The following is a 17,541-nucleotide window of genomic DNA, read 5'->3' as shown; positions in this document are numbered from 1 at the left end:
GAGGCCTTTCACAGCAAGGGGGCTGCCTAAGCATTAACTCGTGTGCTCATAGTTTACTTATTCATAGCGTATATAATGCATTCTCCGTTCCCTTTTTATGCATTTAAGATGTATCTGTTTTATTTCCCATATTCGTATATTATATACTTATAGTGTATATAGTATGCCCTTTGTTTTACTTTATGTTTATAGTGTATGCTCTTATATCCCCTATGCTCTTACTTTATCCCTGTGCTATTTTATGAATGTACAGGGCATGATTTTGGTTAAGGTGAGGCCAACAGTGGTCACTGTTGTTAGCGTGTAAATCAGACAGCAACTCCCAGTGACTGCACTTGCACAGTTAAATGCAGAAATCAGGAAGTTTCTGTCTGAGTTACCCTGCTCCTCCAGAAGTTTTGCTATACTGGTATCTTACTGAGAGACTCAGCATTCAAACAGTTGGAACAGCGTGAAGTTGGGCTTGTCCATTTCAGTGTAAATTAGTTTTTAATGGCATGATAAGTCTTAATTACTGTCAAACAACCTCTCTGGCACTGAAAATTAACTTTTACAAGTGTGGAGTTCTATTCCTTCAGATTTTAATTATTGTTGGAGTTTTCATTAAAAAATTTTTAACCTTTGTCGCTTTTATCTCTCTCTCTTAACCAAATCTTTCTTTCCCTCTATTTTGTTTTCTGTATCTGATTTAACATTGAATTCAATATTTTAATTGGCACTTCCTCATTTAAACTCTGAGTTGCTTATTAACGATTCTTTAGTCTGATTGGTTAAGGACTTACGTAGTTTCTTGCCCTGGTCACACAGGTCTCATGCTTTGTAGAAAGAGCTGTACTTTTTTTTTTAACTGTTGGCTGACAGGAACATCCAGTATAAAATCCTATAAAAAGAGCAAATGCAAGTGTAACAAAATTTGCTCCTGACAGCAAAATCTAGCCCAAGTGAATACAGTGCATGTTCTCTGTAATCTTATGTATTGACAGCAGTGATTTTGAATCTGCAAAGTCCAACTCTTTTATAGGCAATATGCAAATTAAAATTTAGTAGTAGAGAATAACAAGCAATTATAGAAGGATTCAGATGAATTATGTGGGTAAAGTTGCCACATAACTGAGGTAAACTTTCCCAGTCAATACAGAAGTTGAGGAGCTATATTTGGTGTTCATACCTTTGGTTAGGAAGGGGAAAAAATAGACAGGCTTCCTATTCTCAATGCCCATCTACTGACTCCTGCTGAAAAGAAAAAAAAGAAAGGACTTGCATTTATATAGCACCTTTCATAGACTCAAGTTATCCCAAAGTACTTTGCAGCCAATGAAGTACTTTTGAGGTATAGTCACTGTTGTAATGTAGGAGATGCGGCAATAAATTTCAATACAGCAAGATTCCACAATAGTAGTGATATAATGACCAAATAACTGCTTTAACGATGTAGTGGGGTACAAATATTGGCCAGGACACAGTTCATTGACTAGTGTTATGGGACCTTTTATCTACCTGAGAGGGCAAACAGACCCTTGGTTAAACATCTCATTCAAATGATAGCACCTCTGATATTGTACTGCTCCCTCAATGCTGCGCTGGAGTGTCAGACAAGATTTTATGCTCAAGTCTCTGGAGTGTGACTTGAACACAGCCTTCTGACTCAGAAATGAGTGTGCTACCACTGAGCCATGGTTGACACCAAAAGCAGGTACAGTGAACTTACAAATGTATTAATGAGTAGATGAGCCACACAGATACATGCAGTCACTTGGATGAAAATTGGAGAAGAGAGAAAAAACAGAAGAACCTTTCAAGCATGTTAAGACTGGCTTAGTTTGCTGAAACTGCACACTTTTACAATCATGCAGGGCCAACTGCAGTGGTTTTGTGGATGAGACATTAAACCAAGGTCCCAGGGTAGTTATCCCCATTGTCCTGGCTAACATTGATCCCTTAACCAACATCACAAAATCCAATTATCTGATCATTATCATATTGCTGCTTGTTGTGTGCAAATCGGTTGCCATGATTCCAACAGTGACTACACTTCAAAAGTACTTAATTAGCTGTAAAGCACTTTGGGACATCCCGTAGTTGTGAAAGGCATGATAGAAATGCAATTCCTTCCTTCCTATCTATTTGCAACAGTGATGGTGAAGTATAAAACTAATCTGCTAACAGCAAGCTCCAGGTCAATATAACCATGTGATAAAATAACAAAACGGCAAACTGAAAGAACAGAAATAGTAGAAATGTACAACAGGTATGTCAGCATTTGTAAATAGAGTAGATAAATGAATGATCCGGGGAGACACTTCATCAGGAACCTAGCTGCTGAGATTAAATTGCATTTTGCAAACACTAAGAGATGGAAATGTTGTCTCAAGCTTATCGCTGGACACCAGGTGTTACAAATACATTCGTCTGCATAACCACAGCCACTACGCTCTAAGTAATGTAGTGAAGTGCTTTGAGGCATCTCTAGAACACAGGGTGCTAAATAAATGTAAGTTCATCCATCCCACACTGCAGGCAGAAATGGGATGATATAAATGAAAATGCTGTTAACAAAGACCTGAGACAAATATCACATGATTGTATTCATGTACAGACTAGTAACCCTTTTTTTAATTGTAAGCCATGTATTGCAGCGTGTTTGTTACTTGTACACCAGTACGCTTCTCCAGCATTTTTGATACTCTCGGGGTCAATTTTGTGAGACAAATGTCCCGATTTTAACCTGGAGTGGATTGAGTGGGGATGGCCTCACTTTCATACTGCAGATCTGTCTCTTACCTATAGCTGGCAGGGATGACGTCCGGGCCAACGGGCAGCAGAGGAATTGGGGAGGGAACCAAATGCCACTGAGGACTCAAGGAAATGGTCACTTGCGCAAGGCTAAGGTCTGGAGGGGGCGCTTGCAGTTCATATGCCAATCGGTGGAGGAAAAGGCAAGATTGTGGTAGGCAGGCCCCAGTATTCCCAACAGGATAGGGAGATGCACTCTGTTCTTTCTGGACCCCTGAGGAACCTTTCCAAAAAATTAAAAAGCTTCATTTACTTGGATGTCTCTACTCTTGCCCTACAACAGATTTCACTGTCGGCTTTGGAACTATGTGGGCCTCCAGATCTGATGTTAAAATCATTGCACCAATGATGCCATGGGGTCGTGTCTTTCACATTTTAATTAGGCTCCAGCAATTAAAATGGCAGAGGGTGGGAAGGCAATGGCCTGCATGTGCCTGCCATTTTAACCCCTGCCTCCTCCCTTCCTGCAGGTAGACTAGGTTAAAATCTGGGCTATACAGTCTGTGATATTATCTAGGTACCCCAAGTTAGGTCAATAAAGTGAAGTTTACTATGAGAAGAAAGTAGCTTCCTCCCCCAGTGCTAAAATGTCTGAAGGCAATAGCCGATTTGACACTGAGCCAAACAAAACAGAATGTCCCAGTCAACTTACAGTCTCTATTAGGTTATCTGATCTCAGCCGGGGAAGCATTGGGATGCTACAATTGGCCTCATTGTCTATCGATAAGGAAAGTAGCTATCTGAGCTGAGTTCCTGTTCCTCGTGAACACAAGAAATAGGAGCAGAAGTAGATCCTATGGCCCATCAAGCCTGCTCCGCCATTCAATATGATCATAGCTGATCTTGGGTTTCAATTCCACTTTCCTGCCCACTCCCCATATCCCTTGATTTCCTGTGAGACCAAAAATCTATCTATCCCAGACTTAAATGTATTCAATGATGGAGCATCCACAGCCCTCTGGGATAGAGAATTCCAAAGATTCACAACCCTTTGAGTGAAGTAATTTCTCCTCATCTCAATCCTGAATGATTGACCCCTTATCCTGAGACAGTGTCCCCGTGTTCTAGATTCCCTGACCAGTGGGAACAATCTCTCAGCTTCTACCCTATCAAGCCCTTTCAGAATATCGTATGCCTCAATTAGATCGCCTCTCATTTTTCTAAGCTCCAGACAATATAGGCCCAATTTACTCAGCCTGTCATAATTGAACAACCCCCTCATCCCAGGGACCAATTTAGTAAATCTTCACTGAACTGCCTCCAGTGCAAGTATATCCTTTCTTAAATGTGGAGACCGAAACTGCACACAGTATTCCAGGTGCGGTCTCACCAAAGCCCTGTACAATTTTAGTAAGACTTCTTTATTCCTGTACTCCAATCCACTTGCAATAAAACCAACATGCCATTTACCTTCCTAATATCCTGCTGCACCTGCATGTTAACTTTGCGCATTCCTTGTACGAGTACCCCTAATTCTCTCTGAACATCAACATTTACCAGTTTCACATCTTTCAAAAAATATTCTGCTTTTTTATTTTTACGACCAAAGTGAACAACTTCACACTTCCCTACATTATACTCCATTTGCCATCTTGTTGCCCACTCACTTTACCTGTCTATATCTCTTTGCAGCCTCTCAACATCGTCCCTGCAGCTTACCTTTCCACCGAGCTTTGTATCATCAGCAAACTTAGATACATTACTCTCTGTCTCTTCATCCAAATCATTAATATAGAGTGTAAATAGATGAGGCCCCAGCACTGATCCTTGCGGCACCCCACCAATCACTGCCTGCCAACTTGAAAATGCCCCATTTACGCCCACTCTCTTCTTCCTGTCTGTTAACCAATCCTCTATCCACGCTAATATATTACCCCCAACACCATGAGCCCTTATCTTGCCTATTAATCTTTTATGTGGCAAAATTCAGGTATACTGCATCTACTGGTTCCCCTTTATCTACTAGTTACATCCTCAAAAAACTCTAATAAATTTGTCAAACAGGATCTCCCTTTTGTAAAACCATGCTGACTTGTTCTAATCATACTATGCTTTTCTAAGTGCAATGTTAAGACTTCCTTCATAATAGTTTCCAGCATCTTCCTCAACGACTGATGTTAGGCTAACTGGCCCGTAGTTCCCTGTTTTCTCTCTACCTCCTTTATTGAAAAGCAGTGTAAAATTTGCCAACTTCCAATCTGACAGGACCATTCCTGAATCTAAGGAATTCTACAAGATCAAAGCTAGCGCATCCACTATCTCTGCAGCTATCTCTTTTATAACCCTTGGATGTAAGCCATCTGGTCCTGGGACTTGTCAGATTTTAGTCCCTCAAGTTTCTCCAATACTTTTTCTCGACTGATATCAATATCCTTAATTTCCTCACTCTTTCTAGCCCCTAGGTTACTGCCTATTTCTGGTATGGAACTTGTGTTTATTACTGTGAAGACTGACACAAAATATTTGTTCAATGCCTCCGCCATTTCCTCATTCCCCATAATGATTTCTCCTGTATCTGCCTCTAAGCTACTCTCTTCTTTTTTTATATACTTATAAAAGCTCTTACAATCTATTTTTATATTGCTGGCTAGTTTACTCTCATTCTATTTTTTCCCTTTTTATCAACTTTTTGGTGGCTCTTTGCTGGTTTCTAAAACACTCCCAATCCTCAGACTTGCTACTATTTTTTGCAACATTGTAAGCCTCTTCTTTTAATCTAGTACTGTTCTTAACTTCCTGAATGAGCAATGGATGTGTCTTTCTGGATGAGGTTTTGTTTTTGATTGGAATCTACTTTTGTTGAACCCTTTGAATTGTTTCCTGGTGGGTGTTCAGTGACTTCTCTTGAAACTCTGGATGTTGGGTGAGAATATGATCATATTTGATCGTGATTCCATTCCTGTCCAATCACCCAACCCCATCTAGACTTGCACGAACAATGACCACTTGTGTGAGGGACCAGAGGGGTACTGGTATCAATTCAGTTGTACCCCTGCAAGAATCGATTCTTCAACAGCAAAGTGCCAAAAAATAGGCAGCTGTTCTATTTTTCAGTTTCTTGCATTTAAATGTAAATAACTTGTTCCTGTACTAACTATGAGTGAAAGTGAACCGCATATGGGTTGTCCCTATCTTTTGTAAATTTCTATCATATCAACTGAACTTTTGGAAATTCCTTTCGTAATTTATTTGACATCATAAAGACGTACTTGAAGAGTTTACTCCCACCAAGAATTCTGCACATTCATTGTGACTATTACCTAATAATCAGGTAAATATTTTTGCATACTGGGAAATTGTAGGATATTCCACGATTGCTCTAAGTTGGAGAAATTGGGAATGATAAACGTATTTGGAACTGCTATACTACGAGGAGCTCTAGATTCATATCGGAGAAACCCGAGTTTGAGTGCTGAAAGAGGTTGGCACTCAGGGTGCCCCAGGAGAGAGTTAAATTTGTTCCGGTCTTGGTTGAATATCCTAGGGAAGAAGATTTGCCATTGGAGGTGAAGAATTTGCCTTCCACAGCCTTCAACTGGAGAATGTGCTGAAAAGGAGTGATGGTAGCATCCAAAACAAATGCTGAAATTGTACTGCCCTGTAGTTCAGACCTGTAGTGACAGCATAGCTGTCAAGACCAGTTTGAGGGAGTGCATAGAGGAGGGAAGAACAGTGAGAAGGACTCTCCAAGGTTTTAATTACTACTATAACAACACCAGCACTATCTCCATATTTTATTGCATTGTTGATTAATACAGGCTTATCAGATATTCTGCCCCCTTTACTTTTTCCAGTAGTTTCCTTATTTAAAAAATATAAAATAAGGAGCGATAACCAAGTACAGTTGGGGATAAATTGCCTACTTCCACATCCTGTGTACAAATTACTCGGTTGTTCCTCAACTTGCTATCATCTGGGCAAATGAAGTAATCAAAAATCAACATATTAAGAAGATTGAAAGACAAAGCATTAGCACAGATAAGGTGTTAACGGACTGAGGATTGAACAGCAGCAAGTACAAACATGAAAAAAAACAGTGGGTAAGCAAACTGAACAAACTAAGATGAAATGAAATAAACAAAAAAAAATGTAAAAAAGAAAAAATAACTAAAAATAAAAGTAAAATGGGGGGCCCGTCACGCTCTGAAATTATTGAACTCAATGTTCAGTCCGGCAGGCTGTAGTGTGCCTAATCGGTAAATGCGATGCTGTTCCTCGAGCTTGCGTTGATGTTCACTGGAACACTGCAGCAATCCCAGGATAGAGATGTGAGCAGGGGGGGAGTGTTGAAATGGCAAGCAACCGGAAGCTCAGGGTCCTGCTTGCAGACTGAGCGGAGAGGTTCCGCAAAGCGGTCACCTAGTCTGCGTTTGGTCTTCCCAATGTAGAGGAGACCACATTGTGAGCAGCGAATACATTATACTACATTGAAAGAAGTACAAGTAAATCGCTGCTTCACCTGAAAGGAGTGATTGGAGCCTGGGATAGTGAGGAGAGAGGAGGTAAATGGGCAGGTATTACACCTCCTGCGATTGCAGGGGAAGGTGCCATGGGACGGGGACGAGGTGGTGGGGGTAATGGAGGAGTGGACCAGGGTGTCGCGGAGGGAATGATCCCTTTGGAATGCTGACAGGGGAAGGGAGGGGAAGATGCGTTTGGTAGTGGCATCACGCTGGAGGTGGCGGAAATGGCGGAGGATGATCCTTTGGATATGGAGGCTGGTGGGATGGAAAGTGAGGACAAGGGGAACGCTATCACGGTTCTGGGAGGGAGGGGAAGACGTGAGGGTAGAGGTGCGGGAAATGGGCCGGACACGGTTGGAGGGCCCTGTCAACCACAGTGGGGTGGGGAATCCTAGGTTGAGGAAAAAGGAGGTCATATCAGAAGCTTCATTGGAGAAACCAACCTACTGTCTTTATTTCTGGGAATCGGGCACACAATCCCAGCATGCTAGGAAGCCGCCATCACATCGGGGCCAATATTTCCACTTGTGAAGGAGTTCAAAGCTAAGGGCCATTGATATAAAATAGTCAGTAATACATCCAATAAAGAACTAAGGAGAAACTTCTTTACTCAGTTTTTAGAATGTGGAACTTACTATCACATGGAGTAGTTGAGCAGAATGGGACAGATGCATTTCAAGAGAAGCTCAATAAACACATGTGGGAGAAAAGAATACAAGAGTATGTTGATAGGGTTAGATGAATTAAATAGAGTGGGAAGAGGCTCATGTGGAGCATAAACACTGGCATAGACCTCTTGGGCCAAATGGCTTGTTTCTGTGTTGTAAAATTCTTTATTAAATGGAAAAGAAAGGCCACATAACTCTTAGAAGTTGACCAGCAGATTGAAATGAAAAACCAGCAACTAACTGTTGCCATTGGCGGAAGGGTCGAGAACCAGAGGATGCCGATTTAAGGTAATTGGCAGAAGAACCAAAGGTGACAAGAAGAAAAACTTTTTTATGCAGCAAGTGGTTAGGTTCTGGAATGCACTGCCTGAGAGTGTGGTGGCAGCAGATTCAATTGTGGCTTTCAAAAGAGAATTAATTATCTGAAGGGAAAAAATTTACAGGACTACGGAGAAAAGGCAGAGGAGTGGGACTAGTTGAGTTGCTCTTACAGAGAAGCGGCATGGACACAACGGAATCACCTCCTGTGTTGTAACCATTATATGATTCTATAACTTGTATGAAGTTGATAATCCCTTTAAATAAAGTTGCTGAAGGGCATCACAAGCTGCTGGGCAAGTTTATCACACAGTGAGTCAGGTACTGGGGCAGCCCAAAATCATAAAAGTGTCTAAAGGTAATTTGAGCATTTTAATCAGCAACTTAAATAGTTCTGACATGGCCTGATGCCTAAGGAGCAACCTCATCCAATATGGCAGCTGGCGCACTTCACGTAATGAATGGTGCATTTGCCTGAAAAACAGTGCACACAGTGCCATCAAATTTCTCGACCATTATCTGGTAATTTATTTTGTTGCTGTTTGTGGAAACTTGCTGTCTGCAAATTAACTGGTGAGTTTTCCACATTACAACAGTCACTAACAGGACTTCATTGGCGAGTAAAGGGTATGGTGGTGTCGTGTGTTCCTGCTTCAGATTGTGAGTTTAAATTCCAAAATGGCAGTTTGAAAATTTGAATTCAAGTTAAATATATTTGGGAATTTAAAAAATTGATATTGTGCGCTCTTATCCTACTTTCCTGGCATATGTGAAGGTATTTTTTAATTCATTTGGGTATGTGGGCTTCACAGGCAAGGCTGGCATTTATTGCCCATCCCTAATTGCCCTTGAGAAGATGGTGGTGGTGAGCTGCCTTCTTGAACTGTTGCAACCCTTGGGTGTTGGTACAGCATATGTTGTTCGGAAGTGAGTTCCAGGATTTTAACCCAGTGACAGTGAAGGAATGGCGATATAGTTCCAACTCAGGATGGTACATGGCTTGGAGGGGAACTTGCAGGTGGTGGTGTTCCCATGGATCTGCTGCCCTAGTCCTTCTAGTTGGTAGAGGTCACAGGTTTGGAAGGTGCTGTCAAAGGAGTCTTGGTGAATTGCTGCATTGCATCTTGTAGATGGTACACACTGCTGCCACTATGCGTCAGTGAATGAATGTTGAAGGTGATGGATGGGATGCCAATCAAGTGGGCTGCTTTGTCCTGGATAGTGTCGAGCTTCTTGAGTGTTGTTGGAGCTACACCCATCCAGGCAAGTGGAGAGTATTCCATCACACTCCTGACTTGTGCCTTGTAGATGGTGGACAGGCATTGGGGAGTCAGGAGGTGAGTTACTCGCCACAGAATTCCCAGCCTCTGACCCGCTCTTGTAGCCACAGTATTTATGTGGCTCATCCAATTCAGTTTCTGGTCAACGGTAACCCCCAGGATGTTGATAGTGGGGGACTCAGCGATGGTAATGCCATTGAACATCAAGGGCAGATGGTTAGATTCTCTCTTGTTTGAGATGGTCATTGCCTGCCACTTGTGTGGCACGAATGTTACTTGCCATTTATCAGCCCAAGCCTCGATGTCGAGGTCTAGCTACATATGGACACGGGCTGCTTCAGTATCTGAGGAGCCATGAATGGTGCTGAACATTATGCAATCATCAGCGAACATCCCCACTTCTGACCTTATGATGGAGGGAAGGTCATTGATGGAGCAGCTGAAGATGTTTGGGCCTAGGACACTACCCTGAGGAACACTTGCAGTAATGTCCTGGGACTGAGATAATTGACCTCCAACAACCACAACCATCTTCCTTTGTGCTAGGTATGACTCCAACCAGTGTAGCGTTTTCCCCCAATTCCCATTGACTCCAGTTTTTCTAGGGCTCCTTGATGCCATATTCAGTCAAATGCTGCCTTGATGTCAAGGGCAGTTACTCTCACCTCATCTCTTGAGTTCAGCTGTTTTGTCCACCAAGGCTGTAATGAGGCCAAGAGCTGAGTGGCCCTGGCGGAACCCAAACTGAGCATCACTGAGCAGGTTATTGTTGAGCAAATGCCGCTTGATAGCGCTGTTAATGACTCTTTCTATCACTTTGCTGATGTTTGGGAGTAGACTGATAGGGCGGTAATTGGTCGGGTCGGATTTGTCCTGCTTTTTGTGTACAGGACGTACCTGGGCAATTTTCCATATTTCCCGGTAGATGCCAGTGTTGTAGCTATACTGGAACAGCTTGGCTAGGGCTGTGGCTAGTTCTGGTGCGCAAGTCTTCAGTACTATTGCTGGAATGTTGTCAGGGAACATAGCCTTTGCAATATCCAGTGCCTTCAGCCGTTTCTTGATATCGTGTGGAGTGAATTGGAGTGGCTGAAGACTGGCATCTGTGATGCTGGGGACTTCAGAAGGAGGCCAAGATGGATGATCCACTTGGCACGTCTGGCTGAAGAAGGATGCAAATGCTTCAGCCTTGTCTTTTGCACTGATGTGCTGGGCTCCCCCATCACTAAGGATGGGGATGTTTGTGGAGCCTCCTCCTCCTGTCAGTTGTTTAATTGTCCACCACCATTAATGACTGGATATAGCAGGACTGCAGAGCTTAGATCTGATCCGTTGGTTGTGGAATTGCTTCGCCCTATCTATTGCATACTGCTTCCACTGTTTGGCATGCAAGTAGTCCTATTGTAATAAAAGCAAAATACTGCGGATGCTGGAAATCTGAAACAAAAACAAGAAATGCTGGATTCACTCAGCAGGTCTGGCAGCATCTGTGGAAAGAGAAGCAGAGTTAACGTTTCGGGTCAGTGACCCTTCTTCGGAACCCCTATTGTTCCAGGTTTACTTTCTCCCTCCCATTATGTATCTTCTACATAGTTGGAAGGTCCCCTCTGAAATGTCAAGCCCGAGCTTCTCTCGTTATTTTTCACAGCTCATCTTTGCTGTTCTCTAGTCCTTGGGTGGGCCTGTTATGTGCAGTGACCAGGTCCCTACGCAATACCACAGGTGTGGTGTGACTAGGACATTGGAATTTTATCCATTTGGGCATTGAACAAAAAATGCAGACTGCTCTTGACGAATCTTCAGCCCATTGATCAGAGTCTTGCACTGCTAGGCAGAACACTGATTTATTTTTAACAGAAGAAAGCTGCCTATGGCTTTTTATTCATGAGTTATATTCTGGGAAAGATGGTTTTATTATGATGAGCTCAGCAGTACAAAACTGTCAAGTAAAACTAACTATATTTTCTTTCCTTATAAATATAAAACATCCACTTGCCATACAATTTAGGTTTCTGTACAACACGGCAGTGAGAGCGTACTGCAATAATGGAGGTGCTATCCTTAGATGAGACCCTATGCCTATATCCACTCTGCCTGTTGCAGATTCAATGGCATCATTTGGTAAAGACCACAATGTCCCTCAGCCTCCTGGACCACATTTCTCCCTCAACCAGCTCCAGTAGAGATAGATTAACTGGTCATCCATCTCATTCTTGTTAGTGGGATCTCACTTTGTAAAAAAATGGTTGCCTACCTAACAATTGTTGCTGCATTTCAAAGTAGGCTATCGTATGTAAGGAGCTTTGAGACATTTCTACATGTAAATGTCATCCTCTCTCAGCTGCATAGCTTAGAATTTTTTGGGAAAGGGATTTTGTTTGGTTTGCAAAATGGCCGGTGGTGTTCTGTGTGACCTTGAATGTATGAATAAGCCAGCTGAGTGAGGAGTTTGATCATTTATCTCCTTGTTAACGTCACTTGGTTTCTGCAGCTACATTAATGGCTGTTTATGCACTACCGTTTACATAACACAAACCTGCCACCCCACCACCCTGCCCCCGTCATATCTTTCTATAAAGTAATTTCAGTTCCAGTAAGAGTGGGCAGGCAGTCTGCCAGTTGGAAAAGGACACGGGAAATCTGTTAAAAAAAAAAGTCAAAAAATTAATAAATCATAAAAATACTATCTGACTTGTATTTTTCTGCAGTTACTAAAGTAACAATTCATGGACTTTACACAAGTGTTTATCAACACCTCAAAGTAATTCCTGCTATGTAATACAGTTGCTCATTATGCAAGCCAGCAGCCATTTCATGCTTAGCAAGATCCCACAAGCAGCATAGAGGTGAATGTCCGGTTAATCTGTGTTTCATAATATTGGGTGAGAGGACTTTTGACCAGGTTACTGGGAGAACTCATGCCTCTACCTCACCTGAACACAGAAACAGGCAAATGGAACCTTGGTTTAACATGGCTAATCTGCACTCTGAGAATACAGGTCAAGGCTATAATGTTATTGCCCTGCCTTTAGACCCCTGCTGCACTGAGTTTGCTCCCCAGCTGGGAATGTGAAATTCACGAATTGAATCTGACATCACATCTGCCATATTACTGCTTAATCAACTCATATAACACTGTCTCACCCTCTCCATTGTCAGGTCCCAATTCTAATTGCTGGAAGGGAAGGACAATTCCAGACTTCCTTTATCAATAACTAACCACCTCCTTTTACACTATTTCCCAGCCCTACCATGCTCACCTCCAGTGATAAGTACAAGGACTAATTCTTCATCCACAAGGTTGTGATTGTCTATTCAGCTGGCACAGCCTTCCAGTTTTCCTCTTATGATTTTAAACCCCCACCGCTTGCCCAACCATACTTCCTTTGCTAGAAAACACTCAACAGGTCAGGCACCCCTAAAGAGAGGGAAACAAAGTTAAAATTTCAGATTGATGACCTTTCGTCAGAACTGGGAGATGTTACAGATGAACAGTTTTGAAAGGAAGTGCAGAGTCAGGGAAAAGGGGGCAGTAAAAAAAGAAAAGGGAAAGGTCTGTGACCAAGTGGAGGACAGGAGTGATTAAATGACAACAGTGACGATGGTGTAAAGTAAAGGGAGATAATAAAGAAACAAGTATAGAAAATAAAAAAAGGAGATACAAAGGTTGGTGGAGTTGCGGATAGTGATGAGGATTGTCAGAGGATACAGCAGGATATAGATCGGTTGGAGACTTGGGCGGAGAAATGGCAGATGGAGTTTAATCCGGGCAAATGTGAGGTAATGCATTTTGGAAGATCTAATACAGGTGGGAGGTATACAGTAAATGGCAGAACCCTTAGGAGTATTGACAGGCAGAGAGATCTGGGCGTACAGGTCCACAGGTCACTGAAAGTGGCAACACAGGTGGATAAGGTAGTCAAGAAGGCATACGGCATGCTTGCCTTCATCGGTCGGGGCATAGAGTATAAAATTTGGCAAGTCATGCTGCAGCTGTACAGAACCTTAGTTAGGCCACACTTAGAATATTGTGTGCAATTCTGGTCGCCACACTACCAGAAGGACGTGGAGGCTTTGGAGAGGGTACAGAGGAGGTTTACCAGGATGTTGCCTGGTCTGGAGGGCATTAGCTATGAGGAGAGGTTGGATAAACTCAGATTGTTTTCACTGGAACGACGGAGGTGGAGGGACGACATGATAGAGGTTTACAAAGTTATGAGCGGCATGGACAGAGTGGATAGTCAGAAGCTTTTTCCCAGGGTGGAAGAGTCAGTAACTAGGGGACATAGGTTTAAGGTGCGAGGGGCAAAGTTTAGAGGGGATGTGTGAGGGTGGTGAGTGCCTGGAACTTGCTGCCGAGGGAGGTGGTGGAAGCAGGTATGATAGCGATGTTTAAGAGGCATCTTGACAAATACATGAATAGGATGAGAATAGAGGGATACGGTGCCCGGAAGTGCAGAAGGTTTTAGTTTGGACAGGCATCAAGATTGGCGCAGGCTTGGAGGACCAAATGGCCTGTTCCTGTGCTGTACTGTTCTTTGTTCTTTTCTGTTCTTTGTGATGTAAACGACTAAAGCAGAATAGCGGGGTGGGGACGCGGGCGGAGGGAAGCATGGAAATGCCGGCAGAGTGAAGAAGGCTTTCATGGCCTGGGGATGTGATGGAGAAAGTTAGGTAGATCCTAAGAGTGCGGACCACCCCCACCCTAAGCACTAGCCAACACCTCCTCCACTCTAAATGGTTATACGAACATACAAATTAGGAGCAGGAGTAGGCCACTCGACCCCTCGAGCCTGCTCCGTCATTCAATAAGTTCATAGCTGAACTGATTACTCCACATTTCCACCTATCCCTGATAACCTTTCACCCCCTTGCTTATCAAGAATCTATCTACCTCTGCCTTAAAAATATTCAAAGACTCTGCTTCCACAGCTTTTTGAGGAAGAGAATTCCAAAGACTCACAACCCTCTGAGAGAAAAAATTTCTCCTCATCTCTGTCTTAAATGGGCGACCCCTTATTTTTAAACAGTGACCCTTAGTTTGAGATTCTTCCACAAGGGGAAACATCCTTTCCACATCCACCCTGTCAAGACTCCTCAGGATCTTATATGTTTCAATCAAAATGCCTCTTACTCTTCTAAATTCCAGTGGATACAAGCCTAGCCTGTCCAATCTTTCCTTGTAACACAGCCCACCCAGTCCAGGTATTAGTCTGGTAAACCTTTTCTGTTCTGCCTCCAATGCATTTACATCCTTCCTTAAATAAGGAGACCAATACTGTACACAGTACTCCAGATGTGGTCTCACCAATGCCCTGTATAGCTGAAGCATAACCTCCCTACTTTTGTATTCAGTTCCCCTCGCGATAAACAATAACATTCTATTATCTTTCCTAATTACGTGCTGTACCTGCATACTAACCTTTTGCAATTCATGCACTAGGGCAACCAGATCCCTCTGCATCTCAGAGCTCTGCAGGTTTTGATGCAGTCATCCTTCATGATCAGTACCTGCTGGCAAGAGGAACACGCCATTGATTACTTACTTGGATGAGAATCATAGAATGATTACAGCATAGAAAGAGCCCATTTAGCCCTTTGTGTCTATGCCAGCTCTCTGGAAGAGCAACTCAGCAAGTCCCACTCCCCTGCCCTTTCCCCATAGCCCTGCAATTTTTTTCTTTTCAAATAATTTTTCAATTACCTTTTGAAAGTCACAATTGAATCTACCTCCACCACCCTCTCAGGCAGTGCAGTCCCGATCCTAACCACTCCCTGCATTAAAAAGTTGTTCATTGTAGTCTTTGGTTCTTTCGCCATTCACCTTATATCGGTATTCTCTGGTTCTCGGCCCTTCCTCTAATGGGATCGGTTTCTCCCCATCTGCTCTGTTCAGGGCTGTCCTATGAGGAGAGATTGAGTAGAATGGGCCTATATTCCCAGGAGTTTAGAAAAACAAGAGGTGAACTCACTGAAATGTATAAAAATTCTTAGAGGGCTGACAGGGTAAATGCTGAGAGGCTGTGTCCCCTGGCTGGAGAGTCTAAAACTAGGGGTCACAATAGGGGGCAAAATTGGGCTCAGTACCACCCATTTCTGGGGTGCTGTGAGGCCCCTTAAGGTTCCAAAATGGCATCCCCTACAAACTCCTGACATGAAATGTTCTAGACACCATATTGGTAAAGGGGTTAGCGCACGCACACCAAATGTCTGCTGGAAGTACGCAGAACAGACAATCATGATATTTTCTGATTTGACACCAGAGTGCTACACTCCAGCAAATTCCCTCTCTTAGCCTCACACAGCTGAACATGTGATCAACAGCACCAACTTGGCACAGGGCTTTGCACAGTGCTTGAAGTCCTGGAATGTAACTTGAACCTGGAACCTTGTGATTCAGAGGCAAGAGTACTACCCACTGAGCCACAGCTATTGAACATGACTGGGAGAATGAACAGAGAGAAAGAGGAGGGAGAGAAGAGCTCTCAGCAGGAGGCCATATCTGCAGAGTGACTTTTAGGGTTCAGATCTATAGGAGAACAGATTGCAGGAGTGCTGTGATGCCCTGGAAACCCCTTTGAATACTGATATCCAGAGCCATGATGGCAGCCGTTTGAGCTTCCACTGGAGCACTCAGATATTTGGTGGCTGTTACTTATGCTACAATGGAAGTTGGGACATCGGCTATCAGATGCTGCATTATAGTTGGCTGCACAGGTGTGTTGATGGAGGTGACCACTCATTCTATGTTGGAAAGGACAAGCTTCAAGCTCCGTACAAAGCACTGTGCCAAGTGGGTGCTGGATTCCATCATAAAGCTTGACATTGAGTGCAGGCTTTCTGGCAGGCTTTCCAATACACCACAATTTGGGTGTGCAGACCCATCAGACCTATTCTGTAGCCTGGCCCATCGAAGTCATCAGCTGAGTCCTCTGCAGCAGAACTAGTGCATGGCTTTGCGCTCTGGCAAGCTGGCACCTGCACTATCCTTTGCCCTGCTCTGGCTTCGGTGTACCTGTGCCCAGTTTATCACCATGTGTAGATCCTTCCTCGATGCTATTCTCTAAATTACGCAGTGTCAGTATCTGAACTGGTATCTGTGACTGTGAAATTGAGTGACAGTGTCTTCATCTTCATTCCTTTTTCTCTTCCTCCACTGCCTGGGCAGAGTCCCATTCTTGGGTTTCTGAATTGAAAAAGGGACAAAGGTTGGGTTGTGGTGCAGGGAGAGGAGAAAGTAAAAAGTTCATATTTGCACCATCTGCAGCTTCTCAATCAGAAAAGATCGTGGGATGCTCCATTTGGGTTTCACCAGAACCACACGGCTCCAGACTTCATTACAACTTTGGTCTAAACATGGAGAAAAGAGCTGAATTCCAGAGGTGAGATGAGCATGACTGCCCTTGCCATCAAGGCAGCTTTTGACTGAGTGTAACATTAAGGAGCCTTAGTAAATCTGAAGTTATGAAAATCAGGGAGAAAACTCTCCGCTGACTGGAGTCATACCTAGCACAAAGGAAGATGGTTCTGGTTGTTGAATGCCAGACTTCTCTGCCCCAGGACATCACTGCAGGAGTTCCTCAGGACAATGTCCTAGGCCCAACCATCTTCAGCTGCTATACCAATGACCTTCCCTCCATCATAAGTTGAGGAGTGATGATGTTTGCTGACAATTGCACAGTGCTCAGTCCCATTTGTAACTCCTCAGAAAATGAAGCAGTCCGTGCCTGCATGCAATAAGACCTGGACAACGTTCAGGCTTGGGCTGATAAGTGGCAAATAACATTGACAGCACACAGGTGCCCGGCAATGACTATCCTCAACAACAGAGAATCTAACACACTCTCCTTAACATTCAATGGCATTACCATCGCTGAATCCCCACCATCAACATCCTGGGGGTCACCATTTACAAGAGCACGTCAGAGGCTGCGAATTCTGTGGTGATTAATTCACCTCCTGACTCCCCAGATCCTAACCATCTATAAGGTACAAGTTAGGAGTGTGATGGAATACTCT

This window comes from Heterodontus francisci, chromosome 18, assembly GCF_036365525.1.
Source record: "Heterodontus francisci isolate sHetFra1 chromosome 18, sHetFra1.hap1, whole genome shotgun sequence".
Lineage (NCBI taxonomy): Eukaryota > Metazoa > Chordata > Chondrichthyes > Heterodontiformes > Heterodontidae > Heterodontus > Heterodontus francisci.
Note: the sequence above shows the minus strand (reverse complement) of the source record.